Genomic DNA, 19,342 nt, shown 5'->3' with positions numbered 1-19,342 from the left:
ATCAGTTTAATCATGTTTAATCACAGCGACGTGTCCCAAATGACCATTTGAGATGACATTTACAGAAGCTGCACTGTGATCCCAGCCCAGTGCAGAAAAGTAGCGATGACCAAAAGAAGTTCTGTCATCACTTGAAGATAACATGTATATCTGATGTTTTTCTCTGAGAACTTGCACTTAAATTCGGTTTATTTGCAAAAATGTATGATGCATGGGTTTCATTTATTCCTCTCAAGTCGTAACTAAGCGCGTTTATGCACAAGTCAAAAGTTCAGCTGCACGTGCACCCTCTAGTGGAAAAATTAAGCATATTAATATGGAAAAAATCATTATGGTTACATGTAATTACGGCTTAGAGTGCACAGTCTGAACACAAATACAAATATCCTCCGTCTGTTTGTTTAATATGTGTCCTGGATCTAATTTCTCATGACCATTTTGCCTGGATTGTGTCCAGTTATACAGATAAAAGGTTTTTTTTTTTTTTTTATTATTATTATTTGTTATGTACGTTTATGCAATAATCAAACTACACGTCTTTTCCTGATAGCAGACTTACATCATGTCTGTTTAACTAGTAAATTTACATTTGTAAAACAATTTTTTGACTGTTGGATTTTCTGCTATACGTCTACGGAACGTTTCCTATCAGACGTTTAGAAGATGTCTTTAATATCTCACTAGTAGTCAGTCCATTTTTAAGAAGATATACTGGAATTTTTGCTGTTTAGATCTAAATATGGATTGCATTCAAATATTTTCCAATACCTTTGTGCGCGTATTAATTATTCATGGGATCTCAGAATGAAGAAAATAAGAGACACCAGAGAGGCTCTGCGCCCATTTGAGTTTCCAGACGCGTTTAGAACCACGGGACACATGCGGAAAGCTGGAGGAAAACAAGGTAAAGATGTGCAATAATAATATGCTGTCCCTTTTTATATATATAGTCTAAATAGTATACGAAATTTACACAAAGAGTAAGAAATTGTCATTTATATCTTTTAAAAAGCGGTTTTGAATGTAATTTTAAGAAGGATATTTGTTGCAATAATATTTGACTTGTTTTGGTAATGTTTTATTAAAAAGAAACATTAATCAAATAAAGGTTTGATTCGAATAGAATCATAAATGCATCACTTGCTGCCCTCCTCTGAGCTTCATCCTTCGGCAGAGCTTCATCTCCCCTTGCGCGGTGCATTCACAGTTCACGGGCGTCTGGACGCTAATGCGATGAGACGGGGGAACCTTTACAGCAATAAACGGGAATATAGTGTCAGGGAAGGCTGACCGAGCCGTGAACCGCGGCCCTAACACGGAGCAAATTAACATCAACAAGAATAGAGAAGTGTTTCCAGATCGCTTCTGTGCGAAGCAGCAGATGCAGCCCGCGGTGTCAGCTCGTCGTTGCGCGGGGATGCATGTTCCTCTTACCTGAGCAGGTGGCCCCCGGTCACGGCATTAGACTTGAATGATCCAAACGCACGAAACCAGCACAGATCAATTTGCTATGCTTGTTTTCAGAACAGTGGCGTCTTTGTAAGTTTAAATATTTTAAATGATCAGGATTTCTGTTTTTACTTTTGTTTGCCTGTTGGTTTCCCCCTTCACAATTGTCTAAAGTAAAGGTTTTTCAGCAATAGTTGTTGCTTAGACTGGCAAAAATCTTATCCAAAAAGTTATGCTATAACATTGTAAATCATAACAATAATGATTTATAATTAAAAAATTCGTTTAAAATTACTACGAGTGAAAGTGTATCAGACAGCCGGCTAATAGTTAAAATAGACGTCTTAACAAAATGCATTAAAGTGCCTTAAGAAGTTTTTACACGTCTTATAAAGTTTAAGTGCCCTTGAATCTGCAACATATTTGAGGACATCGATAAAGCTTGAATCTAATGTAATCACTATTCTTCACGCGCGTTATCGTCTTTTTCATAGCGATTTGCCCATGAAATGTAGAGAGAAATGCTGACGCAAACGGTCCAGCGTGGTTCAAGCTGGCATGAATGAAAACTTGCATTATTTGCCTCTAAAACTCGAGGCGTGAGACGCGAGAATACAAGCCCGTTGTGAAACAGAGATACAGTTAAAGGGGCAGATTCTTTGAAGAAAATCAATTAAGTGAAGGCAGAGCGATGTGACGGCTTGGAGAGGATCTTAAAAGCCTCTGATGACATCCGCAAGGTGAGATGTCAGTGCACGTTTGAGCAGAGCACTTCATATCCTCCTGAACTCTCACGGACCTTTGGCTAAACCTTCAACAGCTCACACAGGCTATATACATGCAGGAAACTTGTCTTACAGATAACTCATTTTGTATAAACGAGAACATGCAGCGCAAGACGAATACTATACGCTAACGCCTCACTTTCTGAAGAGGTTTCCAAGACTTTTCTAAGCGACTGTTCTGCCATATTTAGGCCTATTGAAGGAAAAACCTAACTGTAATTTGTATTTATAGTTAGGCTATATTTCTTGTTAGTTTTTGTTAGCAGTTATCTGGATTTGCGTTTTATGTTTATTATGTTGTTGTTTAATTAATGCATTATTTTAGTGTCGTGTGTTTAGGCTATAGCTCAGCTTGTGGAAAGACTCAATTTATCGTATTTCTTTACCGCCTGGATTAAGTGGTTATCAGAATTATTATTATTTATTTATTTTTTACTTTAGATGTAGCCTAATAGTAATATCAGGCAATGAAATATATTATTATTTGATAAATTAATTTCAGGTCTGTATAGGCCTTTATATTATATTTAGCAATGCACTGAAAACCATTTAGAACACCTTAACAACCACATAGCAATGCCTTGGCAACCATCAAAAATTCTCCACCATCAAGTGGCAAGTTTTGGTAACAACAATCGCGTTTCAATCAGAATTAAAAAAATAAATAAATAAAACGCTTTGCGCATCCTGCGGTGATCTCTACAGTCATATTGCAATTAACATTTAATCATTTAGATTATGTATTCGTTATTATTTTATTTTTATTATTATTATTATTGTTTTATTATTATTATTATTATTTTTTTTTTTTTTTTTTTTTTTTTTTTGCTTGCTCATTTTTAATCGCATTTTGAAACTGAGGTGCCCTTTTTCAATCGTTGACTTGTTACATCCCAGCCTTCTCTCCACAATCACGAGTGGGTCAGATTCTTCAGTGGAGCCCTTTTTAAAGCGATGGCTGAGTGAAATACTTTCTGTAAGTTTTTCACACGCACTTCCCTGCTGTCCATCACATTAGCGCCTTCCCAAAGATCCTTTACTGAGCGCTTCGACGATCTTGGACGTAGAGATGGAGAGAAAAGATGCCTGTTATTTGACTGATAGAGACCTGAACACAACACTCATGTGTGTGTATGTATGTATGTATGTATGTAGCTATATACACCCGATTCGAACGTTATCACTCGATTGAATGGGGCGTTATCAGCAGTTATCAGCCCATAGAAATGGGCCAGGAGGGGCCTCCTGTGCCTACTAGTAGGCTCAGAAGGCCGTGATCATCCATCCAAATGGTTGATCACCCACAAATATACAAGAGAATACTCCAGATCCAATCCCAGAATTCCTGCTCACCGGTAATCGGAAGTCTACTGGACGAATGCGGGAACGTTGCGATATTTCCTGCTTAATATTTTCAGGTAAGACTATTAAAATTATAAAACTGAGCATTTAAACTGTAATGGAAAACAATACATACACTCGTATTGCGTGTCATGATTGTTGACATGAGATAACCGTATTGCGATGTGTCTGCAAACGTTATCGCTAGATCATATTACGTTATTAGCGTGTTGTTATGTTAACGTTGGATGCTTTATGTGAGCATTAACGTTGCTAATATGAGTGTGTATTTACGTCTGAAGCTAATGGGGGAATTTAGTTTCTAGTTAAACTGTCAAAATGACTTTTTACACTCTTACAGGCTATTGTGTATGCTCGATAACTCCTCACTGAAGCCAGATCATAGGACTAATGTAACCCATATCGACTTGAGAGAAATATTAAACACTAGACGTATTTTACGGCTGTTTGGAAACCTTGGGATCTTGACTAGAGTGTAAAATAAAGTTCTGTGGGTTTGGATCTATCTATCTATCTATCTATCTATCTATCTATCTATCTATCTATCTATCTGTCTGTCTGTCTGTCTGTCTGTCTGTCTGTCTGTCTGTCTCTTTCTCTCTATACTAGCTAGCTAGCTGTGTATATATTTATATAATCTATCTATCTATCTATCTATCTATCTATCTATATATATATATATATATATATATATATATATATATATAGCTGTCTGTGTCTATCTGTCTGTCTCTCTCTTTCTCTCTCACTCTCTCTAAAGCTTGCTAGCTGTGTATATATTTATATAATTGATCTATCTATCTATCTATCTATCTATCTATATATATATACATGAAGCGTCATGAAACAGATTTTCATGATAGTATTTGGGAAGTACTTCACTCACACAAATTGCATTCATCAGTTTAAGAATGCTGAGTGTATTGAAAAGAATCATCAGGGCATCTACTTTACACGTTATCTTGTTTTTACAGAGTTGTTACAGATAAATGGTTTTCACAACCCAAGTACTGATTGTCGTTGTATGAATTTACTTTAAAAGGAGATGCTGACTAATGCGTTAAGTTTTCTGTGCATCTATTTTTTCTTCAGGCACAATGAATGATATTAAGGGCAGATGCGCCACATTGGGGGAAGATGCAAAGCAGAAATACATTCAAGAGGCAGCAGCACTGAGGGCACATGGGCAGGCACAGGACACTAAACCCTGAGGTGAGGGATGCCCGAATTAAAATGCACCTTAAGAAGCTGAAGTTAGATGTTTGGAAACAGGATTCATTTGCTAAGCATTAGTGGTATTCTTAAAGTATTAGATGGAAGGATGATCAACAGCAATTGTGGTGTGTGCAGAACATTGTGTTAGACAACTGGATTGTTTATCTCTAGTTTTTATCATAATTTCAAATGAGTTCGTTACAAAAAAATATTCCAGCTGATTTTTGTTTACAAGGCTATCAACATCAAATATTCTCACATTGAAGAAATTGTCAAAGACTCATACCACCATATCAAACTTGAAGCAGCTGAAGAAAAAAGTGGTCATGAGATTTGTTAAATTAAAATGTAGTTACCCCTCTGTTTCAGGTTTGATTTACATCCATTTCTGAAACGAAAAACCCAGAGTTTTCCTAAAGATCTGAGATGAATTGATGTGCAATACCCACATATTCCTTTGGCAACAGTTCAAAATGAACAAGCTGCCTTTGAGATGTTGCTTTAAATATAGTGATGAGTATGATTTAAACTAACTGGCTTGACTTTCAAAATATTTGTGTTTTTTCTTTGGTAGATGGAGGCAATTTGTGCTGTGTCTGCTGCGTCCATTTTTATGATAAGAAGAAGAATGCAAGAAAGAAGTGGCATTCATGGTCTCAGTGCACAGTGTGCCAATCATGGTCACACACAGCATGTGGCTTTAAAAAGAACATGTGCGTTCACTGCCAGGGTCAAGACACCATGCTAACACCCTGAAGATGTATCTTGTTACTTGTTTGAGTTGTTTTTACTGTGTTGACGGCCCCCAACCCATCCATACAAACACACACACACAATACATACATATGCTGCAAATTTATTGTAATGACCACACTTCACACGAAAGAAGAAAATTGTGATCTTTTTGTTATTTTCATTCACCCCATTTTTATTTATTATTGTTGTTTGTTGGCACCATCAATGTGTTCTCCTTTATACAGGACTTATGTGGGGACCAATAAAGTTATATTGTACTGAATTGAGTCTACATGTTTTTATATATATATATATATATATATATATATATATATACCTGTTTCATCATTGGTTCAGTAGGGCTGGGTTTTAGCAAGGACCTCACCTTAATATTCACAACAGTGGGTCAGAGTATGATTTCATGTTATGATTAGATGCTTCACATAACTTTATATTTTTCACAGTTTTGCTGTCAGTAGGAGATGCTTGGCAAAAAAATATATTGAAAAGATGGTTACTGGTACTTGTAAAAACTTTGGTATACAGCTGAACACTACAATTTATTTATTTTAAATTTAAATGGTTTCTATGGCATTGCTTACTTCCACTCTGAAGTATTTTCTTCACAATTACTGTTACGCTTTTATTTTAATGATAAACATTTAAGAGAAAATGTAAAGGGTATCATTTTATCTGTGTTAAGGATATCAATTGTTTCTCCTTGGATTCAGATAAATAAAGTTTATTGTCAGTTTATGTGAGGGAGGACTGGTGTGTTCCACTTTTGTTTGCAGTTGTCTGCCATGGGTAGACTACATTTAATTCAAAGTGCTGTCGTTCAATTATATATATATATATATATAATTAATTATACATTTTAAATCTGATTAGTTTATCTGGTTTGCAAATTAGGGTTGTAAAATTATATATTTACTGAACAAATAAAATATCTAGTATAGCCAAAGTATTAATTACATTGCATCTAGATGAATGCAAAGAAATTAATTGACATGCTTTCAAACATGCTTTTTAAATGACACATGAGTTTTGGTAACATGGACAGAGAAAACATTTAATGATCTTCTGCTCAGAAACCTTGTAAAAACTTTAACTTTTACCAGCCATTACCAGCATTCTTCAAATTATCTTTTTTATGTTCAACATAAGAAAGCAACTCATACAGGTTTGGAATGACATGAGGGTGAGTAAATGATGACAGAATTTTCATTTTTGGGTGAACCATCCCATAATTAGATTTGCCACATGGGAACCAAACAGAAATGCAAAATGAGTCTCTCTGTGTGTGTGTGTGTGCGGACAGGGTATTTGTCATGTTGTGGGTTCATAAATCTGTTTACAAAGTCAGAAACAAACAAGCAAATAGCTTCTTTTTATATAGGCTATGGCTATTGAGCCTTCAAATAGCTCTCTGAAACTACACCCGAGATGGCTTGTGCATGTGAAATGAGAAAATTAAAACTTTGTCGTAGAGCTAAACCATATACAAAGTTAGAAAGGTCTTGACCCAGAGAGTAACATATGTAAGTATGAAGATTCTACATAGCTCCTGTTTTGAAATACTGACCTTTGAAACATCACCTTGGTGCATATTTGAAGGCTTATAATAAAGCAATAAAAAGTGCTACACAAGTGGGACTAACTGTTATAGAGAGCTCTTGTCCTCATTTATGATGTAAATATAGTCAACAGCTCTGGATATTGTCAAATCGGGTTAAAAGTCATTTGAACCCATTTAAAATTTAGACATTTAAAATCTGTTTACATAGATATGTTTACAATCCGCCTAAACTCCACACTGTACTCTCAACTCACTATTTGCAATATCCAATTCTAAGAAATACACGATTTTTTTTAAAACTACAATTCCCTATAGCTACTCAGTGCAGCTTGATACAAATCAAGCACTGCAGTTGTAGTATCTGGTTTGCGAATTAGGGTTGGAAATTAGGGTTGTAAAAAGATATATCTACTGAATATATCAAATATCTAGTACAACCAATCTATTAATTACGCTGCATCTAGATGATTTACGTTAAGAAAATCTAAATATATTTGTTTATTTAAGACTTTTTAGCCGAAATGTAGAACGCGCAAACCCCGCCCACAACACAATGCACTTCCGTAACCTTCTGCTACCAAAAATGTATTTCTCTGAATCGAAGGAGAAATGTGCAAAAGTTATATCAACATATCTTATTGTTGAGTTATCTGTTTGTTGTTGTTTTTTCGTGGACAAATGTTGAATTCATCATTTTAAAAAAAGTGTCTTGTGAATAAAATACTTTTGGACGGAAGTACGTTATGCAAGCCACGTGGTTTCAGCGATAGCAACGTAACAACCATGGCAACAAACAACGAACAAACTAAATGTAATATACATTCAATGAAAGAAGAAAGTGAAAATAAAACGAAAACAGCCAATGGGAAGAAGAGAAAAAATGTGTTAAATTACATAGGCTTGGATCTGGAGAATTTCAAGCCAATAACAGTTATGTAGGAACCTACTGAATGTGGCACACTGTCACATACGGATTTTGACTGTAAATTCATTGTATGTTATTTAGTAAATTACTTTTAATTGACTTTAAATGTGCTGTGAATAAGTGCAGAGCACCATGGCTGAAAACATGGCTGTAACTCGTAGAGTCAATAAACCTCTATGTTCCCTTTTATTTTATGTTTTTACAAACTCATAGTTGCTTCAGAGGATTCAAGATCCAATAATTTATTTTCATTTCAACTCAGTCGAAGGGGATTTTGATGGTGAGCTCACAAAAAACAAAACACCTCCCACACATTTGTACATTACAGTAAATAACATATTACATTATGGTAAACACATTTTTTTTTTTTAGATTAGATTAGATTCAACTTTATTGTCATTATGCAGAGTACAAGTACAGAGCTAATGAAATGCAGTTAGCATCTAACCAGAAGTGCAAGAATATAGTGTTTTATATACATAAAAGTGCTGAGTAAGTAAAGCTATGATATACAGAATGTACAGTGGAGTTGCTATATACAATATTGATCAGAGTATATACAGAATATAAATATGAATGCAATGTAGGGATTGTATGTACATTATGAACAGAGCAATGAAGGATTATATAAACATTATGAAGAGCAGGAACGTGAGAACAGTGGTAATAAATGCAGTTGGATGAGTGTGCAAAAATATTGTTGAACAATGTATTCTATGCAAAATAACAGTAGTGCAATATTTTTTATATAAATATTTTACTGTGCTTGTACAGTAACAATTATAGACAGTTTATTTTTTAATTTTGTACTCATACAGACAGACTAGTGGTGTATATGTATGCTTAAATACAGTGCCTAAGCTTTAAAATAGATCAGACCTGGTAAAACAACATGTCCGCACAAGTAATGCAGTAAAGTAATTATATTATATAATATTATAATACCTTGAATGAGAGCAGCTTACTGCAGTCCTAAAGATTTAAGGAAAACATAGATTTATGAGGGGAATAGTGATCTTTTTTCACAAGTTTAATTAATATTTCATGGACTCGAATGAAATTCTGCAACAATGATTAACCTCGAGGCTTTGAGCTATCAAGATGTGATAGCAGGTATTCCTCTACATCCTTTTCATCAACAAACACGTGGGTTCCGTGTAATGGATCAACTGCACTTGTCCCAGAGCTTTGATTCCTCACAAGGCCAAAGTTGGCATCCAATGTGACAATCATATCTCCATCCGCCTGGAAAACAAACACTTACAGTAACACTGGTTTTGTACCCGCACCAGGTTTATACATTTATACTATTACTATTCTATTACAATACTACATACACAAATTAACTTTTAAGTTTGATATTAATTCAGATTTTATTTCTATGCCATTAATTTAATCAAACAAGAACCACGCTGGAATTATAACCAACCTTTGGACATGCTGGGCATATGGTGCCATCATTTAATTGTGGGCAAATATCAACCAAACTTCTTTGTCGGAAGTGGTGATGCCTAAAATGGGATATGGGGTGTTGCGAAAAACCCTCAACAGAAACCTGACACTCCAGTGACAGAGAAACAGAAAGCTCTAGCAGAGGGATGGAGAAGGCTGTCTAATCAGAGCCCATATCTTAGCAGAGTACAGGTTTCTGGTTCACACGCACACATGTTGACTGTAACGGTGCAGAACCGTCCTGCCAAATATAAAGAGGAAAATAACATAAAAACATAATCTAGTAGTACTATAGAGACTACCATATCAGTATAAATTAAATTAAATGTATGCATTTAGCAGACGCTTTTATCCAAAGCGACTTACAGTGGATTCAGGCTATACATTTTTACCTATCATGATAGTATATAAACTATAACTATCATGACTTTTTTTTTTTTTTATTGCATCACAAATTTGATTAATTCCTTAAAGGAAATCATTACTCCACATGTAATATGATTGAATTCCTTAACCTGTCAATAAAATTAAATACATTAAGATTTTGTATCAGGTAAAATGACAAACCTGTGCTGACAATGACCTTCATGTCCTTTGTGTACACAGCATGGGTTCCATGGGCTTCAGGTAAATATAAGAATAATCCCAGGGACGATGGCTCATAGTAAACATTCTGTAAGAAAGATGGATAGCTCTAATGTTTTTAAAACAACAAACTTGTGACACTAACAGTTGATACTGCATAGTGCCAAAACAATTTGAAGTATCTAATGAATCTGTTGAGATTACTGTGAGTTTGCTGTCTGTATGTGTAGCACACCCGCCGTCTGACTGGAGGTGCTGCAGTAAGTTTTCTGTTTAAATAAACAAGGAGAGACACAGTTTTGCTGCTTTTAGTCATGGAGTCGCTCTTGTAATGATTTATTATAACAAGTCAAAGATTGTATCATTTTACATATATTTGTTGTATAATTTAATCACAATGTCTTAGGTCACCTTGCATGTGACTCAACCCAAACACTAATAAACGTGTTGCATAAGGCTTGTACAAGTTTTCTTACACTCAATCTGTATTTCTGTCATATAACTCAGTATCTCCTTCCTTTACATCACTATACATTGCAGTCTCCCTTGTATGTGCAAAAATGTTATAAGCCACTGTATAACTAAAAAGTTGAGCGAACCATTAATTACACGATATATAAACATTGAAACTGAATTACTATATAGAGCAAATATACTTAAACAGAAGGAAGATCATTAAAACATCATATCAAAACAATAACAGCATATAATATTCAAAAGGTATATATAGATATTTTAACATGTATGGCAATTGCTCAATACATCACTTTACATGCTACAAACACAATTATAAAACTGTAAACACAATAAACATTACATTACTTTGGGTATTCAGTGTGTTGGAGCCTCTAACAATTTGGATGGTCTTATATTAATACAAGGCCTAACGCCAAAACACCCGCGAAAGAATCAGCTTTTTCATAAACACAAACAATGTCTCTTTTAAACATCTTAATTTGACCCAGGAAATGTATATTACCCTCCTGCAACCACATACACATGAAATCGACATTTTCTTTAATGTTTTATATCCTTGGTGATCGATTTCACCCACCTGTTTAAATAAACAAGGAGAGACACAGTTTTGCTGCTTTTAGTCATGGAGTCGCTCTTGTAATGGCATCTTCTCTGCGACTCACCTTTAATCACACAGTACCTAATCAGCACAGCGTCTCCCCCTACTGTCCACTAAGATCACTACGCATCACCATTAACCCTAATAACAGTAAACAACTTTATAAACAGAAATTAAATAATTAAACACATGGGAAAATAAAACAAATTATTCCTGTGACTACACGTACAGGGTGTCACACTCTCCCTGACAAAAAGAAATGGCTCCACACAACACTGACCCCTGAACCCTTATAAACATTTTTCCCAATTACACAAACAATCTACTCAGATGCAACCAATTTCAAGATTCCTTTGTCAAAGTGTAATCTGTGTGTTAATTGCTCATGGTCATGTAAGTGTACGTGTCTTAGTTCCATTTTCTTGTGAGTACTAATTCTCTAGTGTCCACAAAAGTTAGTATAATATGATAAAGGAGGATGGGAACCTATCTGATAAGCAAATGTAGGAGGAACATAAGCACAAGTCACATATACTGGTCCCTGTACCCCATTTGAGTAGTATGGTAACTGCTGTGTCGGCATAAATTGAGCAGCCCCGATCTCAGTGGTGAGTTCATAATTGGGCTGACCCAATGAGGGGTAAGTAAAGACCCGTGTGGGTTTCCTTTCTCTGCTTGATTTTCTCACATATACATCTTCAGCTTTTCCTATTGAACTACCCATTTGTCTTTCTCCCTTCACAGATACCATCTCTCTCTGCTCATCCTCCATCATCTCATGTTCTAGGGCCACAGATAAGTCAGTTGATGGGTGAGTTGCCTCCGACTCAGGTAAGTATTCTTCCTGTACTCCTACAGCAATCCCTTCATTCCTTGCAGGTCTATCCTCACCTTTTCCCCATCCCCGATCTTCTCTTTCGTACGTTTCAGAAATAATCCTTCTCTGCTCAGCTCTCGGCTTTTCTGAGGATCGCAACCAGTAGTACGCTCTCGGAGCATCACTGTCATCTGAACATGAATCACTTGAATTTGCTTCTTCAGGCTGTCTTGCTGATTTTAACAATCTTTGTTTCCTTCCCTTAGGTCTACATAGGTTGTTAGCTCCCGGAGGTGGCGGATCTACAGGTAGGTCGTTAACCAGGTGAAGCAGGTTCCGATGCAAGGTACGTATCGTCGCCGGATTTTGACCTCCACTGGACTCGGGGTATACATGATAGACTGGCCCATCTCCTACTCTTTCTTTGACTACATGCACTGTTTTCTCCCAATATGACCTTAACTTTCCAGGCCCACCTCGTTCACTCAGGTTCCGAACCAGAACTCGATCTCCGGGTTGCAGCACAACACCACGAAGGTGCTGGTCATAGTATTTCTTGTTCCGTGCACTCGCTTGTTTACTGTTGTCCGAAGCTAGTTTATAAGCATCAGCCATCCGTTGGGCCCACTTCTCTGCATACTCTCGAGGTGAGTATTGGTCATCCTCTGATCTTAGACCAAACAACAAGTCTATGGGCAAGCGAGGGTGACGTCCATACAGAAGGAAGAATGGAGAGAACCCTGTGGCCTCATGCTTAGTGCAATTGTAAGCATGCACTACCTTTGGGAGGTGATCTTTCCACCTGTCCTTTTCTTTCTCCTCCAGCGTTCTCAACATTTGTAGCAGGGTGCGATTGAAGCGTTCTGCTGGATTTGCTTGGGGGTGATAAGGTGTTGTTCTTGAATTGCTGACACCTGTCAACCGCTGCAAAGTTGCAAAGAGATGGTTCTCGAATTCACGGCCTTGGTCATGATGAAGCCGAGAAGGGTAACCAAATCTTGGGATATAGTCATTAAATATCCTCTCAGCTGCCGTCCTTCCAGACTTGTCTCTTGTCGGGTACGCCTGGGCAAATCTGGTAAAATGGTCCACCAGGACCAGGATATATTCGTATCCACCACGACTCCGCTCCAGGTGGAGGTAATCGATGGACACCAGATCCAGTGGGCAACTTGAGGTAAGACTTCCCATCGGGGCTCTGATCTTCACCACTGGTTTCTTTTGCTTCACGCATTGGCACTGCTGGGTGACATAGTGCTCGATCTCCTTCTTCATAAAAGGCCAGTAGAATCTGTTCCTTGCTAAGTCCAGAACACATTCCGTCCCAACATGACCCATGTCATTGTGTAGCTGTTTCAAGGCCACCTGTTTAAACTTAGCTGGAAGAACAAGTTGAGATCTGTGACTGGTCTTACGAAAGAGCTGTCCATTTTGGAGATCCAATTTTCTCCACTCATACAACAGTCTCTTGAGGCCTCCTTTTGCAGTTTTCATCACGTCAGGTGTAATCTCCCCACCACTCTCTTTTAATTCGATCACCTTACCAACAACAGGATCTTCCCTCTGAGCTGCTCTCACCTCAGAGTGATCAAGCGTCATAAACCTCTTTCCAAATAGGCACTCTACATCCTCTTGACGTGCATTAAGAGCTGCAACCCAAGCAACATCTTTCTCTTGGTCAGCCTGAAGTCCTTCCCATGTGGCCCGGACCACCTCCTCGGTGAGAACTTCAGTACATGCAGTTATAAACTTATCGATATCGAGGGCACATCGAGAGAGCATGTCTGCATCCATGTTCACTTTGCCTGGTCTGTAGCGAATGTCAAATCTGAAGTCCGCCAATTCTCCAACCCATCTATGTCCAACCGCATTGAGTTTGGCCGTCCTGAGGACATACGTCAATGGGTTGTTGTCTGTGAAGACTGTAAAGTGTGGCGCATAGAACAAGTAATCGCGGAACTTCTCACAGACCGCCCATTTGAGTGCCAAAAACTCAAGCTTGCCGGAGTGGAGCCTATAACTTCTCTCAGCAGGAGTCAACGTCCTGGAACCATAGCCAATGACTCTGAGCCGGCCCTCTTGCTGTTGGTAGAGCACAGCCCCAAGCCCCTGTTCGGACGCATCTGTATGGAGTACAAATGGAAGTTCAAAGTTCGGGTAAGCTAGTACTGGGGGAGTGGTTAGCGCCTCAATGAGTCTCTCCAACACACCTTGGTGCACACTCGTCCACTCTACTTTTGCACGGGATGGTAACTGATTTCCTCTTTTCCCAGCTTTACCAGATTTATTCTGCTCCTCAACTGCTATTGTTCCCCGAGACTGGAGGAGCTCATACAGTGGTTTAGCGATTCGTGAAAAATCCTGAATGAAGGTGCGGTAATAACTGAGGAACCCCAACAATCGCCGCAACTCCCCAACGGTGGTGGGCTTTTGCTCTTTTAGGGAGAGGACCGCTTCTAGGTCTTTTGGGTCGATGCGAACACCATCCTCTGAAACTAGTCTTCCCACATATCTGACCTCCCTCTTGAAGAGCTCACACTTTGCTGGCCTCAACTTTACCCCATGATCCTTCAGTACTCTAAGAACTCTCCTAAGTCCCTGGACATGATCACTGAATGTTTTGCCAAAGCAAAGTATGTCATCAAGATATGGTATGCATAATTCATCTCTCAGTGAATCCACCATTCCCTCCATACTCCTCTGGAATGCCGCTGGTGCGTTAGCCAATCCAAAAGGTATGCGCACCCACTCATATAGTCCCCAAGGGGTCGTGAATGCAGTAAGGTGTCGAGATCCCTCTGCCATGAATCCCTGATGGTAGGCCTTCCCCTGATCTAAGATTGAAAACCATCGGTAGCCTCCAAGGGTGTCAATAAGGTCCTGGATCCGGGGAAGTGGATGTCGGTCTGGAACTGTCTTCTGATTCAATAATCTGTAGTCTATACACAGTCTCAGCGTGCCATCTTTCTTCCGGACACACACCACCGGGGCTGCATACGGAGACTTTGACTTTACCACCCAACCCCGAGCTAGTAAGTCCTGGACGTATTCCTTCACTTCCTTATACAGGGGTTTTGGGATGGAGGCATAGGCTCGCTGAACAGGGATGTCATCCTTCAGGTTAATTGTCATCTGTAAGCTTGGGATACACCCAATATCATCATCCCCATGGGAGAAGACGCTGGCTTCTTCATGAAGCATGCCTTTGACTATTTTCTGCTGTTCTTCTTCCAGATGACTTAAATCGACCGGCGGATGCCACAAACTGTCTGCCCTGCAGTCGTCCTCCTGTACTTGGGAACCTGGTTTTTCTCCCCGGCTCATTGGTAGGTCACCATTTTTTTCCAGGTCTTGTTGCTCCGTTTTGATAATACTAGCTATAGTCTGTATACTTCCTAGAGGTGTATGTCGTCTTATAGTGACTTCCCAAGTGTTAGGGTTGCACAAGGGAACCCTAACATATGGCCGATCTGTCCCCTCTAATTCCATAAGACCTTCTCCAATGTCTAATTGAGTCAATGATGCACTCTCCTCATTGGACTCGAACAGCACTACTGGCTCCGAAAATTTCAAGTCAACCGGTACCTCACATTTTACATGAGTAACTTGGCCTGTTGGTATGACAACATCTCTAGGGCCAACTGTGACAACAGCCTCAGGGTGCACATGGGGTTGTTCCTGAATGAGGTTCACTATCGCGTTGACTTGTTCACCTTTGATGTCCAGGGCTATCTTTAGTAGTTCTGAAAATGCACATAGGCCCTGTTCAGTGTCCTCCTTTCCTCTTATTAGTTCCTCAATGACATTAAACCCCAGCAACGGCCGCTCTAATGGTATCTTCCCCACAAGGAAAGGCACTTGAATAACCAAACTTGGGTCATCATTCCCAGGCAGGTTCACTGTCAGTTCTACCCATCCCTCAAATGGCAACGGTTCTCCATTAACAGCTGAAACACTGAAATCGCTCCCATTGACTATCTCTGACAGCGGTCTCAGAGTTTGTTCTGGTAAGTATTTACTCTTCCAGTTGTGATCGATTATACTCACTTGTGCTCCTGTGTCCAGTAGAGCGGTTACTGCAAAACCATGGATGTGGCACTTGAGGATAGCTTTCTTCCCAATGAGCTGGGCTACACGATCACGGGGATGTTCTCTTTGGTTTGACGAATCAGCTGTTCTAACCATACGAGCTTCTTTCTCCTTAACCTGGGGCTGGGGATGCACGGTCACTGTTCGCCCCTTGTCAGTGGCCGCTGGTCGTTTCCCGAAACCTTTTCCCTCCTTAGGCAGCCCACCGCAAGATGTCCTTCCTCACCACACGAAAAGCAATGATTGCAAACGGTAACATCTTTGCTACTACATCTGGGACACCTCTGTCTACGATGCTTTCGCTGCATCTGGGAATCAGGGACTTTGCACGAACCTTCTGTTGTTCTCGCCCTTGCAAGTGATTCAACAGTCTTTGTAAGAGCTTCAATTTGTGCACTTAGACGACGAATCGTCTCAGTTTGATCAATTTGTCTATTGCAATCTGCATTCCTACCTTGGCTGGACTCACACTGGGCGCTGAGGGCATTCGACACTCTTTGACGTGAAGCTTGTCCCAACCGACGTTGTCTTTCACTCTCGTCACTGGCTATCTGAGTTACTTGGCGCAGAAGTGCCTCATCTGTAACCAGCCGGTTTGTAAGCAGAGGTTTCAATTCTGTGCGAAACTGGTTGTACTTAGCAGCCATGCCCTGATAAATTGTTCTCAGAAACACATTTTGAATTGTCTGTTCGTCATACTCCAGGTCTGTGACAGCTTGCTTAGACAGGAAAATTAGTTTCTGTTTCAGGCCAATCAATCTATACAGGAATTGTTGGGGAGTCTCGTTGTCATTCTGTTTACCGCACATTAACTCCTGGAAGAGCTCAGAGCTACTTCTCTCATTCAAATGTGACTGTAGGAAACTCTTTAACTCTTGGATTGTCAGTCCCTCCTTGTTAACTAACATGTCCTTAAAGTTCCCTGGCTTAATGACTCTCAGGACACCTCTGATGATATCATTTTCACTGTGGTTAGCTGCTAGTCCTTCATCTATTTGCTTGGTTACACTTGTGTAGCTTATATCAGAGGTACTGTCACCAATCTGCCCCCCCTGAATTTTGAACTCCCTGTGTTGGAACGGCAGTAGCTGAAGATCACGGAGAGAAATCATACTTTCCCTTTTTCCACCACTCGCCTCACGAGCTACATTCACAGGCAAGCTACAACTAATCTGGGGAGATTCTGATTTACTAGGGTTGGCATCAATTTTGTATTGTGCTAGTTTTCGCCCTAACTCTTCATAGCTATTTACCAATTGGTTATATTCCATCTGTTGTGTCTGCGTGTGTGTGGTAAGTGTAGGTTGTTGTGGTGGTGTAAGTGACTCAGTGTCATGCAAAGCAGAACTGACATTACGTTTCTGGATTATCAAATCAACACGGTCTTTCAACAGGAGCAGGTGAGACAAACCCCCATCTTCTAATCCTAGAAGAGAGTCACTGGCCATGTAATCAACAATGTACTCAAAGCAACACTCTTCGTCAGTTATATCCAACCTGTTTCTTTCTGGGTCTGTAGCTGGCTCCAGACAATCCATCAGGCTGATCAGTTCATCATGGGTTAGCTGATGAAGCTTTTTCTTGATTTCCCACACCGTTGCTTTTCTCTCGCTAGAAGTCATTTCATAGACGATCCTGAAACTGATGGGTTCACCCTTGGCTCACACCACGCTGCAATGCTCCTCCCCAGCCAGGAAACACCTTCACTGCCGAACCTTGGTTCTCCTGCTGCTCTCGAGCTGCCCTTCGTGGTCCTTACGCCGATCACCCGTCACTCAGCCGTCCTTTGGTTCATTTGCATTGGATCCGCGTACCAGCAGGTGGCGCTAGATCCCGGACGAGCCCCCAAAATCTGTAGCACACCCGCCGTCTGACTGGAGGTGCTGCAGTAAGTTTTCTGTTTAAATAAACAAGGAGAGACACAGTTTTGCTGCTTTTAGTCATGGAGTCGCTCTTGTAATGATTTATTATAACAAGTCAAAGATTGTATCATTTTACATATATTTGTTGTATAATTTAATCACAATGTCTTAGGTCACCTTGCATGTGACTCAACCCAAACACTAATAAACGTGTTGCATAAGGCTTGTACAAGTTTTCTTACACTCAATCTGTATTTCTGTCATATAACTCAGTATCTCCTTCCTTTACATCACTATACATTGCAGTCTCCCTTGTATGTGCAAAAATGTTATAAGCCACTGTATAACTAAAAAGTTGAGCGAACCATTAATTACACGATATATAAACATTGAAACTGAATTACTATATAGAGCAAATATACTTAAACAGAAGGAAGATCATTAAAACATCATATCAAAACAATAACAGCATATAATATTCAAAAGGTATATATAGATATTTTAACATGTATGGCAATTGCTCAATACATCACTTTACATGCTACAAACACAATTATAAAACTGTAAACACAATAAACATTACATTACTTTGGGTATTCAGTGTGTTGGAGCCTCTAACAATTTGGATGGTCTTATATTAATACAAGGCCTAACGCCAAAACACCCGCGAAAGAATCAGCTTTTTCATAAACACAAACAATGTCTCTTTTAAACATCTTAATTTGACCCAGGAAATGTATATTACCCTCCTGCAACCACATACACATGAAATCGACATTTTCTTTAATGTTTTATATCCTTGGTGATCGATTTCACCCACCTGTTTAAATAAACAAGGAGAGACACAGTTTTGCTGCTTTTAGTCATGGAGTCGCTCTTGTAATGGCATCTTCTCTGCGACTCACCTTTAATCACACAGTACCTAATCAGCACAGCGTCTCCCCCTACTGTCCACTAAGATCACTACGCATCACCATTAACCCTAATAACAGTAAACAACTTTATAAACAGAAATTAAATAATTAAACACATGGGAAAATAAAACAAATTATTCCTGTGACTACACGTACAGGGTGTCACATATGCAAGTATAGCAATAGCAATGTAAGACTGTATGCTATTGTTCTTACATTCCACTTTTCAGGAAGATGCAGTAAATTTCTGTGAATCCTCTTCAGGCAAACCTCACAGAACACTGCAGTGGAGCTGCACTCAATGCACCTATAATCAGCATGTTCTCGGCAGACAGCACACTGGGTAGTGATCTGTGCTGAACATTCAAACGACACCTTAAGCATCTCATCCTAGACTGCATCCCAGGCATGAAGCTCTCTCTTCTTTGCCTTACTGTATGCACTCTCAGAACAGCTTGTGTCGCATCATCAGGTTCAGCAGGTTGAGATGTAATAGAA

The 19,342-nt window shown here is 39.2% G+C and overlaps 1 long non-coding RNA gene across 2 annotated transcripts; it reads left to right on the top strand.

Annotated features, from left to right (window-relative positions):
* Positions 1 to 3,392: 3,392 nt before the first annotated feature.
* On the top strand, positions 3,393 to 5,829 carry LOC128017405 (uncharacterized). 2 transcript variants are annotated; one of them, XR_008184433.1, is made up of 3 exons: positions 3,393 to 3,652; positions 4,689 to 4,808; positions 5,386 to 5,829. It is a non-coding gene; the product is annotated as an uncharacterized LOC128017405 (long non-coding RNA). The 2 variants fall into 2 exon arrangements; XR_008184432.1 differs by lacking the exon at positions 3,393 to 3,652 and having other exon boundaries at positions 4,348 to 4,808.
* Positions 5,830 to 19,342: the final 13,513 nt, after the last annotated feature.

Source organism: Carassius gibelio, chromosome A7 (assembly GCF_023724105.1).
Source record: "Carassius gibelio isolate Cgi1373 ecotype wild population from Czech Republic chromosome A7, carGib1.2-hapl.c, whole genome shotgun sequence".
NCBI lineage: Eukaryota > Metazoa > Chordata > Actinopteri > Cypriniformes > Cyprinidae > Carassius > Carassius gibelio.
Note: the sequence above shows the minus strand (reverse complement) of the source record. Positions and strands in the feature narration are given on the sequence as shown.